The 27,784-nt window shown below is 44.9% G+C and overlaps 1 protein-coding gene across 3 annotated transcripts in view; it reads right to left on the bottom strand.

Annotated features, from left to right (window-relative positions):
* The window catches only part of LOC126162638 (sialin-like), a 437,975-nt gene that overhangs the window by 203,471 nt on the left and 206,720 nt on the right, over nt 1-27,784 (bottom strand). Inside the window, exon 1 of one of the 3 annotated variants that reach the window (XM_049919269.1) lies at nt 25,725-25,844. The exons of the other annotated variants lie outside the window; for them this stretch is intronic. The gene's annotated coding sequence lies outside the window, so the exon portion shown is untranslated. Of the gene's footprint in view, nt 1-25,724; nt 25,845-27,784 lie in introns of those variants that run through there. 3 annotated transcript variants of the gene reach the window in all.

Below are 27,784 nucleotides of genomic sequence, written 5' to 3'. Positions count from 1 at the left end.
ACACTTGCAACGTATTGAGGACGCTGCACAGGCGCCGTTCGTGGTCGACATTTATACTCAAGCACCCCATTTCTCACAGTGTTGCCATACATTTGTACCTGTGAACGGAGAGAGAGAGAGAGTGAGAGAATGAGTTACTTTTGTACGTCACAAGAGACCGATCAAGCTCCGCTCTGTGTGTGACAACTGCACGGCCTGTTGCAGCGCAGCGTTACGTAACGGCTGATCTGGTTAGGTTGAGCCGCAGCCGCAGATGAATTTGAGACTAGCCGCAGGCCGCGACATCCAATTCCGCCCGCGCCGCCAATTGCCGCCGTATCGCCGCCTCGTTAAGCCGTTGCGCAACCCGAGGCGCTCCTCCGCTGCAACGGCCAAACTGCGCTGCAGCCGCTGCCGCGCTGACGTACACACGTTTGTCTCCCCCCACCCCTTTCACCCCACCTCCACCGCGCCAGAACTTTCCCACCGCCACCGCTATCTGGTTTCTTGTGCCTTCCAATTGATTAAACTGCAGAGAGAAAGCCACTTCTTGGAAGTGATTGGTCCACTGCAGAAGACCGTAGTTCTTTTTTCGCAACACTTCGTTGTTCAGGACACGGTTTCGTTTTACGACTATACCCTAACCAAGTGTAGCGTCAGTATTGTTCGCATTCACTGTTTTCACGTCTGAACTGTTGTTGTGATCTTGAGTCCGAAGATTGGTCTCATGCAGCTTCTCAAGTCAGTCCCTCCATTGCCAAACTGACCATTTCTTCGATCCTCAGCACTTGACCTCCCCTCCGGTCTCTTCTCTTAGTCAAGCGTTTCTTTTTTTCCCATGTCTATTCATTACTTCATTATTAAGACACAAATAAAAAAATTGGAATGAGCGTATGGCATCGTTGGTCGGGAGGCCCCTATTCGGGAAGGTCGGCCGCCAAGTGCAAGCCTTATTTCATTCGACGCCACAACGGGCGGCTTGCGCGCCGGTGATGAGGATGAAATGATGATGAGGACGATGCAGCACCCAGTCTCCGAGCGGAGAAAATCTCCAATCGAACCCGGGGTCAGTTGCATGCGAGGCGAGCACGTTACCACCAAGCTAAGCAGGAGGACATTAAGACACAAAGGAATTAAAGACATTGGCTGCGAGTGGGCATTGATTTAAATCAGTGGGGGAAAATTGAAAATTATTGCCGGACTGGGATTCGAACCTGAGTCGCCTGCTTGCGAGGCAGATGCGCTGACCACTCCGCCATCCGAACACAGTGGGCTTCGCAACTGCACGGACTATCCTAGTACGTTTCCCGTCAGACCCAAATTCTCAAGTTTTTCACGCACTACTAATCTTGTCTCCTTGTCCATTATCCTCATTTCTTGCAACATTTCGCCTATTCCCGTAAGAGATCGGACAGGATGTGCATCTACACAACCTACACTGAAGAGATCATTGGCCGTCCTCGCCTGTATGTATGTGATGTCTGCAAGAAGAGACACCACATATATATTTCTTTATTAGTTGTCCTGTAGCACTGCATTCATATCTTCCACATTTCACTTCTGCACGACGCTACATTCCAGACAAACACGTTTAGAAAATACTTCCTAACTTCAAAATTTGTATTCTATGTTAATAAATGTCCCTTTTGCACAAATACTTGTAGCTGCGATTCCCAGTCTGCATAACGCACCCTCTCTACTTCAGCCATAGTAACTCATTTTTCTGTCCAAATAACAAAATTCATCTGCTGCTTTCAGTATCTCATTTACTAACCTAATTCCATTAACATCGCCTGATTTCATTTGACCACATTCCATTAATCTTGACTGATGTTCATCTCATAACCTCTTTTCAATAAACAGACCGCCCCCGTTAGCTGACTGCCACGGCAACGGGCCTGAGTTCGATTCCCGGCTGGGGCAGGAGATTTTCTCCGCTCCGGGACTGGGTGTTGTGTTTTCATCATCATTTCATCCCCATCTCCGACGCGCAAGTCGCCCAATATGGCGTCGAATGCAATAAGTACTTGCCCACAATGCCGTACGCTCATTTCCATTTTTCATTAAACAATTCATTTGGCTCAGCTACTCGTCCACGACCTCTGCCGTATCTGACAGAATGACGAATGTCATTGGCGAAGCTCAAAGGTTTTATTTGTTTTGGATTCCTTTACTGCTTGATGTATTCACTTATTGAATATCATCGCGTATAAGCTACAAATCTCCCTTCTCGGCAACTACTTCCCTTTCATTCCCAACTGTTATAAAAGCAGTCTGCATTCCGTATAAGTTGAAGATAATCTTTCGCTCCCAGTATTTTGCTCCTGATAGGTTGCGACTTTCAAAGACTGTGGTCTATTCAAAACTGTCAAAGGCTTTCCCATTGTCTACAGTGTACATTGGTCTTTCTTTAATATATCTTCTACGATACGCGTTACGGTCAGCATTCCCTCGTGTATTGCTACATATCTCCAGAACCAAAACCTTCCCGGTAAGTCGGTTTCTACTTGTCTTCCCATCCTTCTTCAAATAATTCGTGTCAGTGAAGCAGATGATCATTAAGATGGTGAATCGGTAATATTCACACTCCTAAGCACCTGCTTTCTTGGAATCAAAATTATTAATTTCTTCTTTAAGCCAGTTAATTTTATAGTATTTGTATTCAGAATGAATGCAGCGGAATGTTGGCTGACATGAAACTTCCTGGTAGAGTAAAACTGTGTACCTCACCGAGTCTCGAACTCGGGACCTTTGCCTTCTCCGCGACTGAGCTACCCAGGAACGACTCATGAGTGGCCCTCACAGTTTTACTTTCGCCAGTATCTCATCTCCTACCTTCCAAACATCATAGTTCTCCTGCGCAGCTTGCAGGACTAGTACTCCTCGACGAAAGGTCCCGTGTTCGAGTCCTGGTCCGGCACACAGTTTTAATCTGCCAGAAAGTTACAGTACTGTATTAATTGTTAAAATATTCCAATACCAAATCTTTTACGTAAGTTTTTTTTTCCTTTTTACTTCATTTTGTGTAATCGTCAAGCTGAAATCTTCTACGCAAATCAGCGGAGCGAAAAACTGTTTGTTATGATGTTTCCGATTTCCTGATGTTGCACTTCTCAGTGGCGATAATTACGAGTATACAGCTTTATAGCCTTCAACTGCCTTACGAATTAGTACTACTGCATCGCTGACTGCTTATCAAAACCACTGAATATTGCTGTTACACAAAAAAGGACATTAGGAAGTAGAATTTCCTTATATCGTTTAGTAGGCAAAATTTATGTGGCACGCTTTCTTCACTAAAATCTAGTCCTCTACGGATTTACTGCTCTTCGAAGCTGTATGCACGCTGCTTAGCATTTTTCCATATCGTTTCCCAATACATGCTGAAAACTTGTAAGCCAGCCAGCTGTTTTTAAGAAGCTTGGTAAAGACTTACATCAGCTTTTCTTCCTCGTTCTATAAATTAAAAAACCGCAATCACAAACACTCGTAAGCTTAATGTAGCGCATACAGAGTCTACACGGATACTAAAATCAGTAATTGCGGTGTAACTGTTGAACCACGGGATGTGTAACTACTGTTTTAGGCTTTTTGTACACAAAGACGAGACAACACACAGCCCATCACGTCTTACCTACTTGAAATAAATCCAAAGTAATTTTAAAGACGGTACTCGCTAGCGGCCTGAGTCGGTGAAATCTTTTTATAAAGCAAGTAGTAAGTAATCACCCCTTATATAAGATCTCTAAACTGTTGAGACACGGACAACAGTGATACACTTACGTAGGTGTCTCGTATACACTGATGCGAGTGCGAGTGTATGGAGTGTTATGTAAGTCACAACAACCACACCAAATGCTGCCTTATATACGGAAAGCTTTTCGCTGGTTGTCTCAACAGTCGAAGCTTTATGAGCAAACTCTTGTAGAGTTTATTCAGTAGACGAGTGATGAGGAATACACTTAAACATCCAGAGTACTATTCAGGATACGTATTTCTGTACTTAGTTCGTGATGGGAGGTGACTTGTCCTGTATTTATGACGTGTTTGTTTTGCACGTCAAGGAAGCACTCAGCATTCAGTTCCATTCATCAAAAAATGGTTCAAATGGCTCTGACCACGATGGGACTTAACATCTGAAGTCATCAGTCCCCTAAACTTAGAACTACTTAAACCTAACTAACCTAAGGACATCACACACATCCATGACCGAGGCAGGATTCGAACCTGCGACCGAAGCAGCAGCGCGGTTCCGGACTGAAGCGCCTAGACCCGCTGCCACAACAGCAGGCTCCCTTCATCTACTGGCGCAGCAGTAGTATATCTGACATGTTAGCCCTGGCTGCGTTCATTTTACTACTGTCAAGTGGAAAGACCTCATAAAGATAGAGTGCAAAACTTGAACCAGAAACTACCATTCTGCAAGTCATCATAATCCTTTGATGACGTAGGCAACTTGCTGGCTGTGTATCTGTTAGCAATTTCATGTTGTCTCTCTCTCTCTCTCTCTCTCTCTCTCTCTCTCTCTCTCTCTCGCTCTCGCCCTCTTCCTCGCTCGAAAGTTTTTGAGAGTTAACTTTCTTCATGCCCTTTACTTAAAGTTATTACGTACAAATATGATGGCCAAACAAAGGAACAAAAACACTGAGTGCATGGAATTTAAGTATTCATACTAGCGTCAGCACCGAAATTGATCAGCCTCAGTATGATAAACATAGGGTAATTATCCGCACTCTTTCATCCATCACTGTTTTACTACACGTCAGTACTTCAGCATCAAGGTCTTTGCATAAATTACTTGCGAAACAATAAAAAGTGGTAACAAGGCACTTACGTAAAACAGTAGCGTGTTGTGACGGCCATAAATGCGGGGTTCCGGTAAGGAAGCAAGCTCCTGCAGCCTCCACTACAGTTCTGTCTTATCAAAATATTACCTCAGACGCAGGTGTAGATATCTGTAGTCAGACAAATAGTCCGCTTACAATGCATGCACCCTAAAAAATGGTTCAAATGGCTCTGAGCACTATGCAACTTAACTTCTGAGGTCATCAGTCTCCTAGAACTTAGAACTCATTAAACCTAACCAACCTAAGGACATCACACACATTCATGCCTGAGGCAGGATTCGAACCTGCGACCGTAGCGGTCGCTCGGTTCCAGACTGTAGCGCCTAGAACCGCACGGCCACTCCGACCGGCCATGCACTCGACTGCTTTGGCACTACACGGTGGCTTCATGTGTTTTAGTGCTCTTGACTGCTACTGATGGGTAGTGGGGTCGAATTCACTCCAGGGGAGTATGCAGCCGTTTCATTAGAGACCACCTTGTGTCAGTACAGGACATCACTGCGTTGCCCTACGCTGTATGTAAAAGTGCGTCTTATTCGTCCTTCATAGAGTCCATTACAGAACATTATATTACACTGTCCAGTCACATTAATATGATCACCGCCTGCCTTCGACGTAAACGAGCAGTAACCAATCACAGACGGCAGGTAGCAGCACTAGCGGAGGAGGGTATATAAAGCGCGTCGGGAAAGGGGGGGGGGGAGGCGATAAAACACGCGAAAAAACAGTGCGGTCGTCGTCGTAATGCGGAAACGGAGCCACTTATCTGAGCCAAAAGGATATAATCACTAGCTTTCGGGCCAAGGGTAGAAGCAGTTCCTGAACGGATAAATTTGTGATCTGTTCGCGTGCCGCCGTGGTTAAAGTATACCGTGCATGGAAAAATGGTGCAATCGAAAAGAGCCCAAGGCAACTGCGGTGCATCACGAATGGGTGAACGATGGCTGCGGAGATGTACACGGGCGAATATACGTGCATCTGCTGATAACTGACCGCCCAGATGAACCAATGGGCTATCAAGTGTCTCGTCAACGACCGTTCAGCGAACTTTGCTGCACATGAGAGCGAACACCTTGAAACGATCACCGAAAGTGTCCTGGCCAGAAAGGGGGGGGGGGTTACGGACTGGGGAATGTATTCGTGGCATTCCTTCTCATTCTGGAAGGCACACTGGATCAACACAAGTATACAGCTATCGTTGGGGACTATGTCCACCCCTACAAACAGGTTGTTTTTTTCTCGGCAAGATGCGATCTACCAGCAGGACAATGCAACGTGTCACAGCTTGCAGTGTAAGTGTCTGATACGGAGAGCACCACCGATGAGTTTACTGTACTCCCCTAGCCACCAAACACCCAGGATTTAAACCCACTCGAGAATCTGTGGGACCACCACGATCGGGCTGTTCACGCTGTGGATCCTCAATCGAGAAACCTAGCGCAGATTCCCACGGCAGTGGAGTCGGCATGGCTCCACATTCCTGTCGGCACCTTCCAGAATCTCACTGACTCCCTCCTGTACACCTTGCACTGTAAAAGGTAGTTATTCACGTTTTTGCAGGTGGTCACATTACTGTGGATGTATACTAATGACCTATTATGACAACTTGCTTAATAGCTCGTTTGTCGTCTCTGGAACGAAATAACGAAATACATCACTGATTCTGCGTATCAGGGATCCGACAGTTTGTTGGTAGGTTTATGTAGGTATGTGGCGTTAGATGTCTACGCACAGGTCGCGTGATTCGCGTAAATAACGGGGCACTGAATTGCGTACGCGGTAATGGCGCCCGATAGCTACCCAGATGGGTTCCATAGGATGCACATCAGGCGTATTTGGCCGCTGATACATCAACGAGAATCCACTATAACGCTCTTCAAACCACTGTAGCACGGTTCTGCCTCCGAGACACGTACAATTATACTGCTGAAAGATGACACTGCCGTCGGGGAAGACATCAAGCGTGTAGAGATGCGGGAGGTTCGCAACTGTCAGCGTATCTTCGATTACTATAGCATGTTCCGTGCAAGCGTAGGAGAATGTCTACCATAGCATAATACTGCTAACGCCCTACTGCGTCCGTGGCGCGCAACACGATTCGAGCCGTCGTTCACTTCTATGCTACCGTTCACCTCGATGCCGGCGTTTGTGGAGACGACCAGCGACCTAGTATAGTAAAAATTTGATTCACCCGAAGAACCTACATGTTTCCATTGATCGACGGTCGAATCCCTATGGTCCCGTTCCCACTGCAATCTTTACTGACCATGTCGCTGGGTCAACAAGTGAACACGTAGGGTTGGTCTGCTGCTGAGCTCCATGTTCAACGATGTACGATGAACAGTGTACTCCGAAACACTTGTGCGTGCATCGGCATTGTGCTCTTTCGGCAGAGGTGCCACATATCACCCTACTTAAGAGGGCAGACATGCCTCTGAACCCCACATTCTGTGAAGAGTGTGGACGTTCAACCATTTAGCGCCTAGTGGTAGTTTTACTGTCCTACCTCTTTCTGTAGATGCTCACGACAGTGGTATGTGAACATTCGACCAGCTTCGTAGTTTTCGAGATATGCGTCCACAGGCTCTGCATAATAATAATCTGCCTTTTTTCAATGGATCATCCCATTTACAGCCCATACTTTACTAGGGTGATGCCCATTCAGTGTCTGCTCCGCTTATATACTTTTGTTGCAACATCACGTGCCCGCAACGCCACCAGACGGCAACCACCGTCGCGGTAGACAGTGGTCATAATGTTTTGGCTTATCAGTCTATAACTAGCATTGGCAAATTTCAACTATACCATTGTGTCTATGCACTTTGGAATCCTAGATTCACTGCAGAGTAAATCATGTATCTGGAATATCACGTTTCTACTCAGTGGATGCGAAGGTAGCAAAGATGGGAGTAAAATCACACTGAAGAGGAGGAAGTGACCGCGGGAATGAATAAGAAGGCAAGAAAGCAACAATGTGCGAACGAGACTGAGGACTCAGAAAGAGCAGTGGAATGCGAAAGAGAGATGTGTGGGGAAAGAGAGGGAATGGAGGCGATGGAAATTCTCTTTGATACTCGTTCCTTTTAACAGGACGCATAGGAAGATTATAAAGTTACAATCACCACGTAACAATTTTCTTGTCTATTACTATAAGTCGACAATAATCACATTTAACTGTGGATGAGACACGACTTTTTCGTTTGTCGCCACGAACGAAAGAGTAGTAAAGCAGTGAGTGAGATGCACTCGTCTGACAAAAAGAGAGCAGAAATCGAGTTCATTTGCCTCAAAGATCATGCTCAGCATTCTCTCGGATACACCTGGGATTCTTTTTACTAATTCTCTCGTAAGGGGTGAAAGAGTATCTGGTGAATAATACACAAATCATCCGGACCAAATGAATGAAATGGTACGAGAAAGAAGCCAGCATTGCATAGGCAAATAAATCATTTCCACAAAGATGCTTTGGAAATGAAAACACTGAGCGAATGTAAGTACAAATTATTGAAGCATTCCCCATCAATTCTCTGATTTGCTCAGATTTTTACAAATGAATGGTTGTGACTGGAAAACGTTCTGCGCTGCAAAAGAGGCTTGGAAGCCGAAGATAAGTATAGTTTCCTCGCGTCATCCTGGCCCAATTTCCAGGACACTGCGGAGAGCGGAGGGAACAAGCTGCGCCTACCGAAGTCGTACCCGTCGACAGCCGCGGGAAGAGTTGTGATGCGGAGGGAGACAAGCTGCACTTACCTAACGCAGTTATGGCACTACATGTCACAGCCACTGATGCGCAAAAGTGGCGATTGTGACTTATAAACAAATGTAGCTTCATTTTTCTAGATGTTATGGCAAAAACTCGAATGAGTTGTCTTGGTAATGTTGGAAAAAATTCTAGGTCCATTGCGTGTATGTAATTTAGTGCTAGGTTCACTGCAGAGTATATGACATATCTGGAATACCGTGTTTTCTGTCTTCATAATGAAATGAGTGTACTTTATAACACAACAACATCAAATGTGTTACACTGATAAGAAATCCTTACAAATTTTCTTGCGTGCTACTATAATCCCCTTTTCGTCATTATTCAAGACATTTTGCGCATAACAATGCAACTCTTACAAGTTTAGCTGTTCACTACACACAGCGTTATTGCGGGACAAAACTGTCAATTGCGGGACAAAACTGTCACGGGACCTCGTGATCCAGTACTACGCTTGAGAAAAATGACAGTGAATAATTTGGCTATATAAATCTAGGAAATCAAGGCAGTACTTGTTACTTGTGGAATGAAACAGACCGTGAAACATCGTCGATTGAAATCACCACATGTTTCTTTTATTACAGTGTGGCACTACTAGAAATTACATAAGTGAGGATGAGGCAAGATGGATGGCAGTTTGTGTATCGCTCTGTGCAAGACCCATCCAAACTTAGTCAGCTGATCACGTAGTTTTTGGAACAGGTCACACAGAAATGGAGTGTGACTAACGTTCCAAGTTAGAGAAGAAAAGTTCGTATATGCCATTGTACTTCCCCTGAAGGATGGGCACAAATCACTGGAAGTTTCACGAGGAATTATAGTCATTTCGTCGTCCGCACTATGTTGTACGTTGATTGTCTAAAATTTAAAAATGACCAGAAAAAACATTGAAAATCCAGTGCACTATGCCCGCCTACACCACCATGAAAGAATAAAGGTCTTTCACTGTTTTATGAGACAGAATTTGAAGAGGTGTTTAGCGAAGTAACCTTAAAAAGAAAGGAACTACCTTCCGTAAACATATCTGTTCCCAAGGTACACACGAAAAACGCTTCCGACAGCTGCAGCGAGACAGATAATGACGCTTTACTGAGCGGTCAAACGCAGCGTGACGTAGAATCTGAATCAGACAATTTAAAGGACTCCGATGCAGGTTAATTTTTTTCGGTGCGTTAGGCTGTTTATTTACAGTCTTACTGTTGAGTCTGTCTGTGGTTTGTAGATTCTCTTGTTTATCTTGCAGCAATGAAATTGGAGTTGACATACGATATGTCAGACTTACGTATAGCACGTATGCAAGAAGTCAGTACGACTTGATTATTTCAGAACAACGAATGTACGAACACATCCCTTCCCCTCTCTAATCAAAAGGGAGGAGGTATGATCATTAATTTCATATCGTAACATCTGTAAATGTGATAACAAAGAAGACGCAAATCGATTTCTTAAATTATAGTCGATTTTTAAATTTCTGTGAACCACCACACTGCCTGTATCTCGTAAGAAATACAATACACATGCGTCGTTTCGGCAGTACGGGGACGATATGGGAATACTAGGGTGGCACGGCACTGCTGCTACGGTGCACGCAGGTATTGTCCTGTTACATCGCCAGACACACGGCGCTCGTGGCCCCAAGTTGAACGACTTCTACCGGCTGCAGCTGATCCACAACTAGGGAGACGCTTTCAAGACGTTGTGGACAAATCATATTTTATAGTCTTCGAGAATCGTATCTCAGGGATGGAATCCATTTCTTGGAAACACACTGCACTATATGCAATAATCTGATAGGACAAATGCTCCGAAAAATAAATGCCTATTTGACCTAAAATACGCAGTCGTTGACTTAAAAGGTCGAGAATTTTTCAGTTCTTATCTACTGATTAAAAGAAAAGACTTAGCGTAATAAGGAATACTGCGCAGTTAATTCAGAGTGACTGGCGGTGTCCTTTGGTACATGGACGAGAGGCGACAGCCCACATGCCTTAGAGTGTCATTATGCAGACGAGGCATAATTCTGAAAAACACCAGTTGTGTTACGTCAAACCTACGTAATCGGCTTCGTGTTGGGGAGTTTTAGCTTTGGGGAGAGGGTGGGGGGGAGTGCCTTTCCGTGCCACTTTGACGGCAGGGAACAGCGAACAGTTCTTGGTGGAATGAGTTCGAAACTTACGTTTAATCGCTAACCAGTGGGACAGTGCGATAGTGCTGATGTCCGTCATTTCGTCGGACGGGGAAATTGAAAATGAGTATTATAATTCCGAGATCATACACAACAACACAAAATCTAAGGCTGCACTGGACAAACATCCATCATAGTCACCCACGTGATACACAAACGCAACTGCTGACTCCTGGTCAGCTCGGATTCTGAATAACTATTTCGCCTATGGCCCCAAGAATGCAGTCCATCGGGTTCCCACCTCGCTCCAGAAATATAAACTTGAGCAAGGGAATAATGTAACAAGTTATGTTGACAAAGCTGTTTAATACTATACCGAGGCTGTGGAAGATACGTCTGTGAGATAACCGACAACGGAAATGTAAGAATCATTTACTTATACAGTAAGCCCAAAGTTACTGCTGGCCTCATTTCAGCCGACATGTGTACTTTTGTGGATATTTGTTTTATTCGTTTGAAGGTTAAAAGGAATTTCAAATACATATCTATTATGGACGAACATTAAAGTAATATGTGCTCGATTCATTCATGTGGCACAAAAATGTGGAGAACGCTTCATTCTTATCAATCAACGGCAGCTACGCGAGGAAAATTTCTATCTGTTTCGAAACACGTGGCTGCTGATATCGTGAACAGTTATCGCGAACCACCTGTGAACTGATGCGCCAGCAGCTGCTATCCTCGCCGCTGACATGTTTATCCTCTTTATTTTTCCACACAGCTTTGCACCTAAGCATTACCACAAAGTCAAGTGCAAACATATTCGTTTCGGGAACTAAGCCTGGTAACCTGACGAGGTAACTATAAAGAGACATAGGTTGTTTCGTACCTTATGCATTATAAGAACTGTGTTCACAGACAGATGCCACAGCTAGCAGTAAACTCCAGTAAGGCAACTGACGATAACACGAGGAAAGAGAGAAAGCTGTACGGAAAGGTGATATAGTATTTGAATATCTTCAAGGCGTATGCTAGAAGGCCGTGTGAAATAAGGAATGGCAGTGACAAATTCAGACATTTGTTCCAGAAAGAAAGAAAAGGAGGTAAAAAGTGCTTAGTTTTTTTAAAAAAAAATGGTGGAACATGAGGACGAGAAGTCCATTACAGAACTTTTTAAAGGAACCATTGAAGGATTTGCCGTGAGCGATTTCGGGAAACACTGAAAATATGGGTAGTCATACAGAGATTTAAATTCCTCATCTTCCAGATGCGTGTGCAGTACCTTAAGCATTGCGTCACTACACTGGACGGTTAATTTTAGAGCTCTATGGATGATGACAATAATGTTGTATACAGCTACTGATTATCCGATCATGAGAACAGTATAGCTCGTGCAAAATAACGTGGCCGCAGCGCAGAAACGCAACATCGTCCTGAGCGCTGAGCTTTGTCCTGAAGAGGCAGTCTGCCGAGCTGCGCTCTTCCAGTCTCCTCGTTGTTATCTCTTTACCACAATGCCTGACAAAAAAGTGAAGCACCCAGAAGATATGTTCGGATGTCGATGCAACTTCGTATAAGAACACAACATTGGCGCGTACGTACACAACAGAGTTCCAGTTCACAGTGACAGAACGGCTACCAGGTTACGTTAGTGTTGTTTGTGTTACCAGGACTGCTACGATATTTCAGGTACGTGCTGGGTGATTACTGTGGAGGACACGGAGATGCCGCATACTCGTAAGACAGTATTATCAGCACTTGATAGAGTTTCTGAACCACGGTACCACTCGCCATTCTTCACTTCAACAAACAGTTCCAGACGTTAAATCTCTGGTAAGTAACAGATAAAAAAAATCCTAGGATAGACCAGGATAGCCGGCCGGAGTGGCCGATCGGTTCTAGGCGCTACAGTCTGGAACCGCGCGACCGCTACGATCGCAGGTTCGAATCTTGCCTCGGGCATGGATGTGTGTGATGTCCTTAGGTTAGTTAGGTTTAAGTAGTTCTAAGTTCTAGGGGACTGATGACCTCTGGAGTTAAGTCCCACAGTGCTCAGAGCCATTTGAACCATTTGGTCCAGGATAATCAGGTACGTGTGATTATACGCTACGCCATTAAATTTATTTCTTAAGTGGTAAACGAGGAAGTAAACATCTGGTTAAACAGTGTGCTTTAGAGGGAAGCAGGAACTGCTAGCTATTGAAATCACATCATAAACAGAATAAAGGAAGAGAGAGGAAACATAGCCACAAGTATTTCCGAGGGCTTCACTACTTCAGATAATATTGACGGTCATGCCATCAGGGGACTGACACACAATTTCCACGTGGCGCATGTTCTCTACTTTACATTATCATTATCATAGTAGGCGACGTTGTCTGTTATGCTACATTTTAACAACTTTTTCGTTTTATAAGGTGCATGTATTGACTGTTCTGTGGGTGCTTGGTAGAATATTTCATACATTATGAATGAAATCACACACAACATTGGTGTAATAAGTCTACAATATTTGTTAATTATTTCAAAAACGAGTTTTCGGCTGTTACGCCATCACTAGGTACACTGATAAGTATGTGGCGCAGTGAAATTTCATTGGATCAGAGATTTTAAACTAGTGCATCTAACACAGTACCTAGGTTTCCAGATATGATAAATGTTAATGTTCGATTTAAGAATTAAACAAGATGGATTACTTCAGTGTAAATGCGATGTAAGATTATTTAACTAAGATAAAATATGTAACACATTAACCTACGAACCTAGTACAAATTACAACTGTTGTTCGTGGAAGAACATAACTTGAACAATAAACTTCGGTGACATGTTCCAAATGTGTGGAGGAACAAGATAATCTGTCTTTAATAGGTCCTAAATTACAAACGTAAGATGTACTAGTGACATTAAGCAGGTAAGTTAAGCAGCTGTGATATACAAATCCAGTTATAAGTGGCGATTAACGGAACTGTGTCTGCTCATTCAGTACTAAGCTTGGGTTGACGGACGTATGTTTATTAATTTCCTTTATTTCAAGATAGTTCCTCTTCCTTCCCTTATGGATGTGATGTAATTCTTCATGTTTCACTTTGTAACTATGGCCTTCTTTAAGCAGGTGGTCTGCACAAATACAGTCTTCTTTTCTAAGTTTCCAGCTTCTGTGGTGTTCCTTCAAGCGGATGCATATTGCCCTCCACTGACCTATACAGGATTTGCCGCAATTACAAGTGATTTTATATATTCCACTCTTTTCCTAAGCTGGAGTGCTGTTTTTACCATTGTGCAAAAAGTACTGACTTTTATGGATTACAAAGCGCGACTGCATCTAACAGCACAGATGGAGCAGCTCTTGGAACGAGAGAATATTCGGCGGATCGACTGACATGTCTATTTCCCCGACTTAAATCCTATCGAGCACGTGTGGGATGCACTAGGCAGACATACTGCAGCATCAATGACCATCCCGCAGCTGTCAACCGCATTTGTGAGGGAATGGAACGCCTGCCACGAGAAATCCCGTGGCCAGAATGGGAGCACGCTGCAGAGCAAGCACTGCCATCCGTGGTGAGCCATGTCCAGTCTTTCGTAATGTCCAGAAAATCAGCGTAAATCACAGTGACTTCAATGTAATTACTGTCGTTGAACGAAAGTGTCATTTCTGTGCGTCTCATTACGTATTTCTATCTGTTACATTCTGTAGCCCAATGCAGCAGTCCTATCTGTGTGTGGTCCACATTTCACCGAGCTGTGTTACTTGGTAGTGACACGTCATGCGAAAGTTACTTTCGTCTTTACATTTTGCAGCCCAGTGCACGGTTCTGAAAAATTCGCAAGCTTCAGCTGTGGGACGGTTATGTAAAGAAATATAAAACAGCTAGAAAGTATCTTCCAGAATGATCTTTCTTTCTAGAGCGCTGTTTGCACTGTTTAGAAACTTCTTGTACATTAAAATTGTATACCGGGCTAGGACTTATACTGAGCTGGCAAAAGTCATGGGATAGCGATATGCACACTTATTAATGGCGCTAGTACCGCGCACACGAATTATAAAATGGCAGTGCATTAACGGAGCTGTCATTTGTGCTAAAGGCGGTTCACGTGAAAAGGTTTCCGACGTGATCATGGACTCACGAAGGGTATTAACAGACTTTGAAAGCGGAATGGTAGTTGGAGCTAGACGCATGGGACATTGCATTTCGGAAATCGTTAGGGAATTCAACATTCTGAGATCCACGGCGTCAAGAGAGTGCCAAGACTACCAAATTTCAGGCATTACATCTCACCACGGACAGCGCAGTGGCCGACGGCCTTCACTTAACGACCAAGAGCAGCGGCATTTGCGTAGTTGTCAGTGCTAGCAGACAAGCAACACTGCGTGAAATAACCGCAGAAATCAATGTGGGACGTACGACGAACGTATCCGTTAGGACAGGGCGGCCAGAGCGGTTCTATGCGCTTCAGTCCGGAACCGCGCTGCTGCTACGGTCGCAGGTTCGAATCCTGCCTCGGGCATGGATGTGTTAAGTTTAAGTAGTTCTAAGTCTAGGGGACTGATGACCTCAGATGTTAAGTCCCATACTGCTTAGAGCCATTTGAACCATTTGACAGGGCGGCGAAATTTGGCATTAATGGGCTAGGGCACCACAAGACCGACGTGAGGGTCTTTGCTAACAGCCTTTGCTGGGCTCCTGAGCACATCGGTTGCACCCTAGACGACTGGAAAACAGTGCTCTGGCCAGATGAGTCCTGATTTCAGCTGGTAAGAGTTGACGGTAAGGGTGCATTGTGGCCAAGACTCCACGAAGTCGTGGACCCAAGTTGTCAACAAGACACTGTGCCAGCTGGTGGTGGCTCCATAATGATGTGGGCTGTGTTTACGTGGAATGCACTCGGTACTCTTATCCATATGAACCGATCGTTGCCTGGAAGTGGTTACGTTCAGCTACTTGCAGACTATTTGCAGCCATTCGTTGTGTTCCCGAACATGTCAAAGGGTTCAACTGTTCGCGAATGATTTGAAGAACATTCTGAACAATTCGAGCGAATGATTTGGTAACCCCGATCGTCTCACATGAATCCCATCAAACATCTGTGGGACATAATCGAGAGGTCAGTTAACACACAAAATTCTGCACCGGCAAAACTTTCGCAATTATGGACTGCTATAGAGGCAGCATGGTTCAATATTTCTGCAGGGACTTCCAATGACTTGTTGATTCCATGCCACGTCGCGTTGCTAAACTATGCTGGGCAAAAGGAGATCCTACACAAATATTAGGAGGGATCACATGACTTGTCAGCTCAGTGTAAGCCCAGAACGCTCTATGTAGTAGGCAGTACTCTTATAGTGAATACTGAAATTTTAGCGGCGTATTGAGTACTCGATGACGCTTCGGGATTGCAGCCGGCCGTTGTTTTCTAACACGCATGATGTTTTATATGGACAGCTGGCAGATATATTCAGGTGAGGCGTCGCAGACTAAAAAAAATTGATTTACTACCTGAACGTATCTGGCAGCTGGCCAGATACAATACCGTGCGTAGTAGGAAACAACGACCGCTCCACTCGTCAGACACCATCGATTAATATTCGTACCAAATACGATACACAGTCCGCCCTCATAAAACGTCCATCCCTATTTCCGAGAACGAGTCCCGGTCCGACCAACAGCTTTAATCGGTCATGAATTTCACAAGTACCTTTTCCCAATACGATGACAAAGCATCGTTCGGACTACTGTCGCTGCTAGGGGGTGTCTCCATGATGATCTACGTCTTATAACAACAGGTAAACAGCATTAAATCGCGTGTTCTGATTGCCGCAGATTACATACTGGTAAAAAACTACAGTATTTTCCCCGACACATTCTCAGTAACCAGAACATGAATACAGCAATTTTCGATCAACTACATTCAGAAGACATTTTAGTTTAAAAAACGCTCACACCATCAGTGTTTACAACCTCTTCGAGCCGCAAATGCTTGTCGGGACTTGCTTCCAACACCAGAGAAGCAAAACAAAACTAAACTAAAATCTGTAAGTCTTTGCGTTTCGACAGGGCGGAATCTCAGCTTTTAGTTTTCCCAGAGCCCATTTTCTCTATAAAACGGAGCCTCGTATATTGTCACTCAATTTGTTAGACACTATACTGTTTTTTTTTCTTTTCTTTTTACAACTCATTCTTCACTTCTTTCTTGTTTTTAACTGAAATGTTTGTCTTCGTACAGTAGTTACAAAATATAAATTATAATGTACTTTTATGTCGTGTTACGAACTATGTTGAAAGTACGTACACCTATGGCGTGCAGTGTAAGGGGTCTGCTACAATATAAAAGGCTTTCATCCCGCTACGACAAGTAACTCAATAAATAACGAAATCCTCAGCCCAAAGGCATCACTGGGCGCGGATATGGAGGGACACGTAGTCAGCACACCGCTCTTCCGGCCGTACGCCAGTTTACGAGACCGGAGCCGCTACTTCTCAATCAAGTTGCTCCTCAGTTTGCCTCACAAAGGCTGAGTGCACCCCGCTTGCCAACAGCGCTTGGCAGACCGGTCATCCATTCAAGTGCTAGCCCAACACGATGGCGCTTAACTTTAGTGATCTGACGGGAACCGGTATTACCACTGCGACAAGGCATTTCAGCGAACGGGTGAAACACAAACCAGCGCAAGAATTCAGAGAAGCTAGTGTTAAATGAACCATAACGTCGCTCGGCAACAGTGACGTAAGGTGACCGGAACCGACATTCCAATGCAGTTCCTCTAGCTCTCCAGTTCTGTGTCTCGCTGCGGTGGTGCCCCACCAGGAGCTGAAAGAGCTTTCCAGAATTTGCCCTGTCGCCTGGCCCCGACCGCTTTCCCTATCTCAACAGCACGCTAGAGCCGCCGCTACGATAATTATACCCGTCTTTCCACCGTTTGTAAATAATAGTCAGCCTGTTAGCAGTTATCTACCTGAGACGATAAACATTGTTTGCAGGACGTAATCGCGTTTGTGCTCTCTGCACACTTTGACGTAAACTCATGTTCAGAAGAAACAACACCTTGAACGGCTATAGATAGCGCGTTCATATTCACATTGCAGAAGTGTTTAGCATTTGAACCACGACAGGCCGCTGTTTCAAGGTCCACATCGATATCGTGGCGCAATACGTATGAGCGAATCATACCGTGAAATCAGTGAGTTTGAAGGAGGGCGCATTATTGCCATGAGAGAATGTTACGTATCCATCTGTGTAATTTCTACTTGTGCGGGACAAAGCGTTTTGGGCAGTGCAACGGGTGTGTGCAGAATGATTCACGGAACGCCATAGAACGCGACGGGATGGGTCAGGCATTAAAGGACGGATCTACGTCCTCCTCGGCTCCGGCGCAACAGAGGAACAGTGTTACACATCGCACACTACCATGGGTAACCGGTAGTCCCCGTTTATTACGGCATGGGATATGTGCGCGTTGTCCACTTCTCCGCCTGCCTCTGACGAATGTGCAGAAACTTGCTAGGCGGCAATGGTGTTTAGAACGACGTCACTGGAGACAGGAAAGGCATCAGCGTTTTCGAAAGTATCCAGGTTCTGGCTGTTTGAAAATAACGGCCCAGTTTGGTTCGTCGCAAACAGCGGGAACGGCATCACAGCGCCATCTCAAAGCGTTATGGTGTGGGGTGCTATCGGGTACAACTACGAATCACTATTGGTGCGCGTCCAGGGCATTGTGACCAGTGGACCTACGTGAATGATACCATACGATCCGTAACCACACCCTTTTTGCACAACACCCCAGACGTCATTTTTCAGGAAGACAATGCACGACCCCATGTTGCTGCACGAGCATGTGCCTTCCTGGTGTCGCCGGATGTCAGCCTTTTCCCCTGGCCCGCCAGATCACCAGACCTGTCGCCAATCGAAAATATGTGGGATGTGGTGAAATGACGGGTGTAGCGCTGTGGCCCAATGCGAACCACCAAAGATGAACTTTGGAATCAGGTGAATGCAGCATGGACGCCATTCACGCTGTATACGCCTCGATGCCATCGCGCATGGAACAAGTTATCAAAGACCATGGCGGACCCTATGCCTACTGGGCAACAGGAGACATGCTGAACTGAGATGACTGAAATGCTGCAGAACATACTAATGTACCTGTCCTGTGAATATGAACGTCCTACCTAGTCGTTCACGGTGTTCTGCTTTTTTCTGAACATGAGTGCATTTCCGTTTCTCGCACTCCTTCCGCCGTAAGCAAATGCACTACACCCCCTTGCTCTTCCTTTGGAGAATCCATTTCTGTTTTCAGCATTAGTGAGTGCAGTCGAGGGTCGATGCGTGCACGTGCTCGTACTGTTGTCAGTGGGTGTGGGCCCGTGTCCTCCAGTAGCGAGTTTGGACCCTCAGTTCTCTCATGGTGCGTACACCTTCTTCCGTACGCAATGGAATTACGATCCCTTTAGCGGTTTTCATTTTACAGTGTTAGGCTCGTTTCTTTTTGAAGGCCGGCCGCTGTGGACGAGCGGTTCTAGGCACTTCAGTGCGGGACCGCGCTGCTGCTACGGTCGCAGGTTCGAATCCTGCATCAGGCATGGATGACTGTGATGTCCTTAGGTTAGTAGGGTTAAAGTAGTTCTAAGTCTAGGGGAGTGATGACATATGTTAAGTCCCATAGAGCTTAGAGCCATTTGAATCATCTTTTTGAATACAGCAGGAAATTGAAGAAAGCCGCTCGCCTAAAACCGATTTCGCGAAATAAAAGAATCGTTAATTAGTGACTGAATGAGGACGTTATCGCATTAGTCATTAGAATTTCGATGCTGTCGATGGATACTCAGGCCGAGGGTGGTTGGGCCTAGGTCTTAAGTCTACTTTGGCCACAGCCTTAGTCATTTATACTTAAAATTGCGCGCTGTAGGAAAAGCAGTCTGTAGGCTGTCACGAGATGGTAGCATTATTCGTACAACTTCCGTCTGGAAGAGACGGAGATGCAAAATTCGTGAAGTGTCCCACAACTGCTCGTCACTATGCGGATAAACAGCGCCATGAGTTCAAAGGAAAGCGCAAGTAGTTAATGACTGTCGCCTGTCATTCGTTTGAATCCAAATGCTGTGAGGCACTTTCAAAAAATGGTTCAATTGGCTCTGAGCACTATGGGACTTAACTTCTTCGGTCATCAGTCCCCTCGAACTTAGAACTACTTAAACCTAACTAACCTAAGGACATCACACACATCCATGCCCGAGGCAGGATGCGAAGCTGCGATCGTAGCGGTCGCGCGGTTCCAGACTGTAGCGCCTAGAACCGCTCGGCCACTCCGACCGGCGAGGCACTTTCCTATGACTGTCCACAATATTTTCCTTAATACACGGAGACAAATAGGCATCTATAATAATGAAAATTTTACCCATAGTCAGCACTCAAACCGGCTTCATTCGGAACGCGGACGTTAACATCGTAGGCTAAGAGGCTTAGTTGTTCAAACCGCATGAAAACTGCTATGTATAGGTAACAAACCAACAGTACATTTCCACACCGACTGGCAATTGGAAGCAAGTTATTTGCAAATACACGAAGTTTATCGTTTCTGGTTTGTGGATGTACTACAAATCCTATTGTGGCATCGCTGACGGACATGTTACGCAAACGTTGGTATTTCCCAGATATGTAATCTCTAATAAGGAAGAAAAAAAGCGATGGACAACACGTTTACGCTGATGGTGGATTTGCCTGCAAATGCAGACTTCACAAGTGGTACACGATCTTCGTTATAAACTCAGCTGTTGACAGGAAGGAGCTACGGATTCGAGTATCAGGATATACTTTCTTTGGCTGAATATGTAATTTTTCACAAATGGTGTGGGTGTTTAAGAAGTCTTTCTTCTAGCCATCAGGGAAGAAATCAACCGCAGGTTACAAAAGATAGGTACAGGCGCCGTCTTGACATGGCAACTTACAAATGGTCGCTTGCTCATAGTACAATGCGCAAACTAACTCACCTGATAATACGACGAGCAGCTGTCTTTATCGTGAAATCGCGTAGTACGGGTTAAGTAAAAATAAACGGGATTCAACTTTAAAATATATTGCAGCTTTTTTTCACGTGTATCTAGTTACTATACAAAATCATACGATTATCTGTTAACGCCTTTCCCCAACAACAGTCTGTGAGTTTTAGAAATGTAAAAACAATCTAAAATTTGCTGTAATAGACGTGATAGAAGTTTCACGCAAAAGATCTCCTTAGATTACTTAAAAACCGACCACGAAAGTAGCGCTTTTCCGCTTTAGCTGAATGGTGCAGATGAGACTAGTCCGTCGCCAGCTGTCGATAGCAATGCTTCCTGTACAGTAAAAACGTTGCCGTTATCCACACAGAGATCACTTTATCAGAAAAGTGTTAAAAAGTACACAGTGAGTGGCAAATTAAAGGAGAAGGTTACTTAAAAGCGACGCTTTCGCAGTGATAAGACGAAACCTTGAATTAAAATTCTCTTTAAACGGTCTTGTTTTTTTCCCACTAACTTCGGGCACATAATTGGTTCATCTTCAGATGGCTGGACAAATTCCTTATAATCTTATTTGAATTCCATACAAGGTCACTTTGCAACACACATTCCGATATTCATATGATTCCATGGAACATTTGCGTACAGAAATCTGAATGTATGACGATAATTAACACGTTTGCTAAAAAACAAACGCACTTCAAAACCGAATGAAGAACAACATAAAGCAATATACATCATTGTTATTATACTGGCAGTACTGACTGTAATTAATTTAACTTTTTGTCTTTGGGCAGGTAGAAATGCAACGGACAACATATTGAGTAATGTGTGTGGTGCTTCGAACGTCTTTCCCTTATTATAAGTATTTTTTTAATGTCTGTTACATTTATGACATATGTAAAACAGGCATTATAGTGATTGATGGTTACGAAACTGTTGCAAAATCAGTAAAAAGCTCAATGTCTTCTGGTACCACGAGATACGATAAGGCAAAATACATCATTGGTATTATACCGGCAGTACTGACTGTAATTAAGTTTTTCTTTGGACAGGTATGATGATGATGACGTTCGGTTTGTGGGGCGCTCAACTGCGTGGTTATCAGCGCCCGTACAATTACCCAATCTTTGCTCAGTCCAATTTCGCCACGTTTCCTAGATGATGATGAAATGATGAGGACAACACAAACACCCAGTCATCTCGAGGCAGGTGAAAATTCCTGACCCCGCCGGGAATCGAACCCGGGACCCCGTGCTCGGGAAGCGAGAACGCTACCGCGAGACCACGAGCGGCGGACCCCTTTGGACAGGTATAAATACAATGGACGACATTGTTGAGTAATGTATATGGTGCCTCGAACGTCTTTTCCTTATTATAAGTATTTTTAAATGCCTGCTACATTTACGACAGATATGAAACACGCATTACAGTGAACAAAGCAGGGAAAGCTTGAAGAGTCACATCAGGTATTATAGTGATTGATGGTTAGGAAACTGAAAATGAAAGTGTTGAAAAATCAATAAAAAGCTCAGTGTCTGCTGGTTCCATGAGATACCAACACCAATAGTGCAGAGGAAATTTGAGGCAGAGTATAGCAACGTGCCGAGCGAGCTTAATACTTAAGTTGTGATAGTTCAAGTACACAACATCTGTTACTGGATTAATCATCAACCTCTTCAGAAAAGGTGGGAGGAGTGAGGCAGTATTTTGTGCTATATTTCAAAACCTTTTTTAGAGACTCAGATAAACTACACTATTTGACAGGTCCTGTACGTCACATTTAGCAGAATAGTTTACTTTTTGGTGAAGAAGGAGTCGCTACAGAGTTTCATCTTGTGGTATTGGGTAATTCACGGGCAACTGAAATAAAAGATCGATGACATCTAGAATGTGTTGTCTAAGGTAAGATCGAAGGTGGTGTTCGTCTGGTTTTCTGTTGCCCATTAAATATGGTTAGATACAAAACACCCTCACTTTCACGTATCTCTCATACCACCGATAACAAATAAAGTCTGTAATCAATGGAATTATTTTCGAACCAACTACAATATGAGAGGCACATCACGTCTGGTATTTAGTCTCCTTTTTAAGATAAAAGAATAGTGATTGTTGAACGTGTCGATAATTTTATTTTATACCACTGACAGTTGAGTTTTTATTCTTAGGTAATAACTATGTTCATATGGGTGGGTCTGAAATGTTACAAGTATTTTGGGTGGTAGAACGTTTTGGAAAACTCGCTAAGCTACGATCTGATGCAGAAACTAAGGTCAGTTGCTTGGTTGGTTTTTTTTTTCTGGGGGGGGGGGGGGGGAGAGAGACCAAACAGCGAGGTCATGGGTTAGGGAAGGAATTCGGCCGTATCATTTGCAAGGAACCAACCAAGCATTTGCCTGAAGCGATTTAGGGAAATCACGGTAAACTTAAATCAGGGTGGCCGGAAGCGGGTTTGAACCGTCGTCCTTCCGAATGCGAGTCCAGTATGCTAACCACTGTACCACCTCGCTCGGTGAGAAAGTAAGGCAGTACAGTGATAGAAATTACAAAAATGATTGCGGTCTGTTCTTCAATAATATTCCTGCATACTAGATGTGGAAAGCGGAAAGTTAGTGAAGACGCAGCACCTCTCCTATCCCTCACCCCGACGTATGTACATCATTGCATGGTACTTGGGTTGGGTTGTTTGGGGAAGGAGACCAGACAGCGAGGTCATCGGTCTCATCGGATTAGGGAAGGATGGGGAAGGAAGTCGGCCGTGCCCTTTCAAAGGAACCATCCCGGCATTTGCCTGGAGCGGTTTAGGGAAATCACGGAAAACCTACATCAGGATGGCCGGACGCGGGATTGAAGCGTCGTCCTCCCGAATGCGAGTCCAGCGTCTAACCACTGCGCCACCTCGCTCGGTCGTGCATGGTACTGACGTCAAAGATTTCCAATACATCATTCGGTTGTAGTACATTTTCTTCACCAGTGTAATATCATTTCCATCGGTAACCTGTTGGCCGATGACGACCTTGTAATACGGAAACAGGTTGATGAGAAACTAAGAAAAATAAAAGCTTTAGCACGCGCACAATTTGTAGTTTTCTTTCAGAAATATTTTAGAATTGTTTATTTATTTGTTAAACTGTATGTTATTAGGTCATTTCGGTGGTGGTTCGTGGATCTTGGGTGTAGCTGAATGTATAAATTTCCTTCCCTTAATGTCTATTGATGCTTGAATTAAATAAATTTCCTAAAGTTTTGTTCGGGCACTCACCGAGAAACGTGATGAATTGCTAAGACAAATGACTCGCATACGGGAGGACAGCGGTTCAACTTCCCGTGGGACCATCAAGATTTTCGTTTTTCCGTGGTTTTCTAAGCTGTATAAGTGAATGCAGGGATGGTTCTATTAAGACGTACACGGTCGATTACCTTCTCCCATCTGGTTGCTAATGAGCTCGTCGTGGGGTGGAAGTTAACCCTTAATCACTGTTTGTCCCTGTGTCTAGGCTCTTCTTGAAACAAAGAAAGCGGCATGCTCTCTGTTCTCAGTGCTCTGTGCAAGCGGTACCGCCCAGTGGTATACTTCGTCAACAGAAATAGTCACCCTTCGAAAACTGCAGTTCTGCTTCCTATTTTCTTGTTGTTGTGCTTTCAAGGAAAAGATGTCACAAAAATTTCACATCGCACAAATAGAAAAAGGGAAATATTTAAAAAATAACCAAATAATTTTTCACATTTTTCAGCAGTATTTTTCAAATGGTTTTTCACTGTCTGGAAAACTGTGGAACTGTGATAGTTATTGTATTAGTGCAATCTTTGTAATTCCTTTATACACTTTTAATTATGCCTGTTACAGCAATATGAGTCGAAGGTGTTAAAGTGTGTAACGTTATAGCCTGTTTTAAAATTTTTGCGGAAGGGAGGGCTGGAAAATTACTGTTTATGAATTTCGGATTTGAGACATCAATAACAAGTCTATATTGGGGTCTCCAGCCCACAGAGCAATTGAAACAGTAGTTAAGCCACCGTTCAAATGGCTCTAAGCAATATGGGACTTAACATCTGAGGTCATCAGTTCCATAGAGTTAGAACTACCTAAATCTAACTAACGTAAGGACACATCACACACAGCCTCATGGCAGGATTCGAACCTGCGAGCGCAGCAGCAGCGCGGTTCCGGACAGAAGCGCCTAGAACCGCTTGGCCACAGCGGCCGGCTAAGCCACCGTACGTAGGTGTTGGACGAACAGAGTCCTGGCCTTTCTGACTGGCTTTCCTGAATCACACGAGGTGGACGCGAGGGTGATCCGTTTTCGTAATTAATAGGACGTTCAATCCCTATCACCTTCCATTACTTCTTACCTTGAACTGAAACTGCTATCACACATCTACATTTTTATAATTGATGGACATTGAAAGAACTATTATTACTTTACATTCTCCAGGCAATAAACAAAGTAACGAAACGGTACTGAGGCCTATATAGGACGTCGATTTGCAGTTCTCAGCGGGACTCAGCAGCAGAAGTAGCGTTCTCCTGGAGATGGCGAACACTTAGATCGCCGAAATATTAAATCGAGTTGATTTTAGTTCCCGCAGCAAACCCGAAGAGTCTCTCACGACGCGAAAGCCTGCGGAGTCACACAAAGTAACGAAAAATTTATCTGTTCCAGAAAAGGAATTGAAATAGGCTTTAGAGTAAACGAATATTGAAATCAAGATGTACTACTGTTGTAGCTGGACAGAAAAGACACTATATAACCTGCCGATAAATATTTAAACGCACAATGAATAACAGAACGTTTCGGCATTCAGACATTGGCAACGCGTAACTTCGCCAATGGAAGGCCAGAGTCGTAAGAAGTAAGGTACTATTCGCTCTCAGGTCTCTGTCAGCCCTGACGGTGACAGAGAGCACGTTTCAAGTGGCTAACGGTATACATCGCAACATTCTGATCAGTACGCACCGACGTGCGAGCGCTCCCTGGTAGGTAACAACTGTTGCGCCGCCGCGACGCAGCGGTTACCTGAGTTGGAGGCGGCGGCGAGCGGCGAGCGGCTGTAGCGCACAGTGGCGCGGCGGGCGGCTGGCGCGTGTCGGAGTCCGCTCGGCAGCGAGTGTGTGGCCGCACTGAACGACGCCGGCTGCTGGTCAGTGCCGGAGGTTACGCAGGCACGCGACTGCGGCGGCACACGTGAGTGCGGACTCGGCCCCCACCCGCGTTATCGCGGTGCGGCGGGGCAGCCCGCGGACTCAGCGCGCCGCGCCGCGCCGTGACTCAGCCTCCGCAGGGCGCACCACGGGCGCCGCCAGCACGTGGCTCAACGCATTACTAGCACCCCTGGATTGTTATGCAATCACACATTCTTTCCTTTCGCTTCTACGCACGTCAGAAGTGTAAATGTTCGCGTATTATGTTGCGTATTATAAACATCCACTGATGTATACACTCCTCCTAAACTACTGGATCGATTTCGATCAAACTTGGTACACATTTCACTTACCGTCTTCAAAGAATCGCTGTGGGAGTAAGAATTACCTTCCTATCGAAGAGGTCGGGGTGCATGGTGGATAAGCAGTGTAGTCCACGATGCGCGAATACCCATACTTCATTCAGTATTTGAGAATGGGAGCACTTGGCGACTTGCAACGAACTTTAGACATGACTTCAGCCGCTCGGGATTAGCCGAGCGGTCTGAGGCGCTACTGTCATGGACTGTGCGGCTGGTCCCGGCGGACGTTCGAGTCCTCCCTCGGCTATGGGTGTGTGTGTTTGTCCTTAGGATAAGTTAAGTAGTGTGTAAGCTTAGGGCTGGCTCTGAGCACTATGCGACTTAACTTCTGCGGTCATCAGTCGCCTAGAACTTAGAACTAATTAAACCTAACTAACCTAAGGACATCACACACATCCATGCCCGAGGCAGGATTCGAACCTGCGACCGTAGCGGTAGCTCGGTTCCAGACTGTAGCGCCTAGAACCGCACGGCCACTCCGGCCGGCTAAGCTTAGGGACTGATGACCTCAGCAGTTAAGTCCCATAAGAATTCACACACATTTGAACATTTTTTTGAGACACGACTTCAAACCTTTGCGATACTTTTTCTCGCTGACAACCCCCACAAAGTGATTAGAGAGAAAATGTTTATTGCTTACTACATTCCTGCTGTTAGTGCAGTAAAACTGCTGCATGAACCATGATATTTTAATTTATTATTTCTTTACTACTAATTGTATTCGCGACACTGAATATACAATAAAATTTCTGTCACTGTAAGACTCATAATTCAGGAGATATGACGTCATAAACATTGAGGCCGGCCGCGGTGGCCTCGCGGTTCTAGGCGCGCAGTCCGGAACCGCGCGACTGCTACGGTCGCAGGTTCGAATCCTGCCTCGGGCATGGATGTGTGTGATGTCCTCAGGTTAGTTAGGTTTAAGTAGTTCTAAGTTCTAGGGGACTGATGACCGCAGCTGTTAAGTCCCATAGTGCTCAGAGCCATTTGAACCATAAACATTGAGCTCCGTGAAAACTAAACTGCATGGTTAAGTTTGCTACAGAGAGAGGTGAAATACGGCTACAAGTATGTTAAATGTATTTGAAATATATTTTACATGTACGAACGCAGGAAAAGCCAAAGTTAAAAAGCTGATGCTAAGCCCCTGCAATTATTTTCAAAATTTGGTACACATGCTAGTTACGATCTGGAAAAACATACTGTAGGGGTAAGTACTACCTCTCCCCTATTGGGGTGAGGATGTTAATGTGCAGAGAGAAGAGGGAGGAGGAGGAGATGGACAGACAGAGGGGGGGGGGGGGACAGGACATGGACACTGATAGGGGAGAGAAGGAGATGGACATGCAGGGGTGGGAGAGATACAGGAGATTGTGAACAGAGAGGGGGGAGAGGCAAAATGGATGATAAAGGGAAGAGCAGGAGATGAACAGGTTTAGAGGGGAGAAGACTGACAGGGAGAGGATGAGATGGCATTACAGAGGAGGGGGGGAGGAAGAGGAGATGGAATTAGAGGTGGGGGGAGAATGAGAAGATGGACAGAGTGGGAAGGAGCAGCTGGATAGAGAGGGAG

Source organism: Schistocerca cancellata, chromosome 2 (genome assembly GCF_023864275.1).
Source record: "Schistocerca cancellata isolate TAMUIC-IGC-003103 chromosome 2, iqSchCanc2.1, whole genome shotgun sequence".
Classification (NCBI taxonomy): Eukaryota; Metazoa; Arthropoda; class Insecta; order Orthoptera; family Acrididae; genus Schistocerca; species Schistocerca cancellata.
This window is presented reverse-complemented; position numbering and strand designations above follow the sequence as displayed.